Source organism: Trichomycterus rosablanca, chromosome 4 (assembly GCF_030014385.1).
Source record: "Trichomycterus rosablanca isolate fTriRos1 chromosome 4, fTriRos1.hap1, whole genome shotgun sequence".
Classification (NCBI taxonomy): Eukaryota; Metazoa; Chordata; class Actinopteri; order Siluriformes; family Trichomycteridae; genus Trichomycterus; species Trichomycterus rosablanca.
Window position 1 is genome coordinate 2,051,286 of NC_085991.1, and position 2,900 is coordinate 2,054,185.

Consider the following 2,900-nt stretch of genomic DNA (forward strand, 5'->3'; position numbering starts at 1 on the left):
CAAACACACACACATACACACACACTCTCACTCACATACACACACACACACACATACACCAGGTCTGTGTTTCTGAGAACTTTAGATGTTTGATACACTTGGTATTTACCTGAAAACATCTTTGAAGCGCGACGCTGTAAATAACGGTAGCAGAGCTGTGAGATGATTGGCTGTTATATATTATATATACACCGATCAGCCACCAATCATTACATTTTATCAGCTCCACTTACCATATAGAAGCACTTTGTAGTTCTACAATTACTGACTGTAGTTCATTTGTGTCTCTACATACTGTTTTAACCTGCTTTCCCCCTGTTCTTCAATGGTCGGGACCCCCACAGGACCACTACAAAGCAGGTATTATTTAGGTGGTGGATCATTCTCAGCACTGCAGTGACACTGACATGGTGGTGGTGTGTTAGTGTGTGTTGTGCTGGTATGAGTGGATCAGACACAGCAGCGCTGCTGGAGTTTTTAAACACCGTGTCCACTCACTGTCCACTCTATTAGACGCTCCTACCTAGTTGGTCCACCTTGTAGATGTAAAGTCAGAGACGATCGCTCATCTATTGCTGCTGTTTTTTTCTAGACCTTCATCAGTGGTCACAGGACGCTGCCCACGGGGCACTGTTGGCTGGATATTTTTGGTTGGTGGACTATTCTCAGTCCAGCAGTGACAGTGAGGTGTTTAAAAACTCCAGCAGCGCTGCTGTGTCTGATCCACTCATACCAGCACAACACACACTAACACACCACCACCATGTCAGTGTCACTGCAGTGCTGAGAATGATCCATTTTTACATCTCCAGTTTGTCCGCTGCTGACCTGTCTGGTGCTGACCGGCGTTTTCCTGCTGCTCTCTGTGTACAGAACCACAGAACCACAGCGCGAGCGTTTATCTGATGTGTGACTCTGATAACATCGTGGCGTTTCCAGAATGAGCCGGTGTAAATCTGCTTCTTCTCGCCGCCGGGTGGTTACAGTCACGTCTGCATGATCTCTATCTACACTGGAAGGGTGGAACAGGAGTCGGGAACTGATATCGTTTCTGTACTGGTCTCACTGGGCCAGACGTCATGTCGAACTGGATTAAACGTTTTCCAAAGGGGGTTCAGGTTAACAGAGTTTGGGAACAGGGCCCTACTAAAAAACATGTGCTACAGTCCAACTGCAGTCTACTGTACTAGATAGTATTAAATGATTTATTAGTTCACTATCAGTGGTGTAGTTACACACTATGTAGCTCACAGTGCTGAGCTTGAGCTTGGAGATTTACTATCTTCAGTTAACCTGACTGAATGTATTTGTTCTGTGGGAGGAAACCGGAGCTCCCGGAGGAAACCCACGCGGACATGGGGAGAACATGCCAACTCCACACAGAAAGGAATTGAACCCTGGACCTTCTTGCTGTAAGGTGCCACCGTGCCGCCCAGAAAAGACACAACTGCATTAAAACACAACAGAAAAGAACCGAATCAAATGATAAGCCTATTTTCTGAACGTTTTAATTTAAGGATTAAGGTGTTTATGTGCCCTTGTGAATTAAAAAATAAAGAAATAAATAAATCTGTGTGCTTTACAAGTCTTTAGTGGAACTGTGCTTAATTTTAGCTTTTTATTTAGCTTAGGTGAGTGTGTATGAACGAATGAATGAATGTGATGTTCTGGTTCGGGTGCATTCCACTTTGTTTCCAGTGCCCACCACGACCCTGACCAGGATAAAATACCTACTTAAGTGAATAAATAAAAGAATACTTAATAAGTCAATATATTTTATAAATAAATGAGTAGCTTTAACTCTACCAGCACCAGGGGACGTGGGTTTGATCTGCTTCCGTTTACTGGCTGCTTCGTTCTCCCTAAATTCTTGTGCATTTTTCCAGGTCAACCAAATTTCTTTCACCTTCCAAAAACATGCAGTAGATAGATTGGCTTCTTGAAATTCCCCTTAGTTGTATGAGCGATTCTGAGTGACTTTGGATCCGTAATAAGATACGGTGGTACCTTGTAACTCGATGTCCCCTAAACTTAAAATCTGTGAAACTCGACGCCCTATGTGGAGGAATTTGTACCTTTAAACTTGACGTGTTCAGCTTTTAAAAAATTTTGTTTTATTTAATTTCAAATGAACAATAAACCGCCGCTTTGTTCAGCGCTCTTCATCAAAGTGTGAATCTGAGCTGAATCTGCATTAGTGTGGAATAAGGTTCAGATCCAGGGTTACAGCTCCACATGTATCTGTGTGTATCTGGATTTTCCTCCCTGTTTCACTTTTAAACTTGTGTTACAGCTCGAGCTTCTGAGAAATGGTGAGAATAAGAATCAGCTTCTCCCAGAGTCTAAAACGCTTCTGGTTGAAAATAAAGCTTAACGTGGTTTAATGTAGTAAAAGAAGGAGACAGGAGCACTAAACTTCTCTTCATTATTACTGCTCATAAGTTCCTCCACTAATCACATTCCTCACTCGCTGTTTTACTACAATAAGTCACGTTCAGTTTTGTGCACCGTTACACAGCAGCACAAAAGTGGTTTTGTCACTTCTCATGTGAATGCGCCGGTGCTGAAGGGAATATGGTATTCCAAGATCAAGCATCTCCAGCATTAAGAAGCGTCAGGAAACAATAAAGAAGTAAAACTAAAGTGCAGCTTTTACTGATGTTTAACTGTTTGTAATTGTATTTCAGTGTGTTTATATTATATTTGTGTTATTTTCAGTGTTTAAGTGTCAAAAACAACCTCATTATTTTACATGTGACTAAAATATATGCAGCTCCACGGGACCATGGACGCATTAACAGGTTTCCCAAACATCCTTATGGGAAAAATACCTTAAAATCAACAAAGGTACCTCTGTACAAGGCTAATTTAACAATTGACAAACCAACAGACCAAAAACA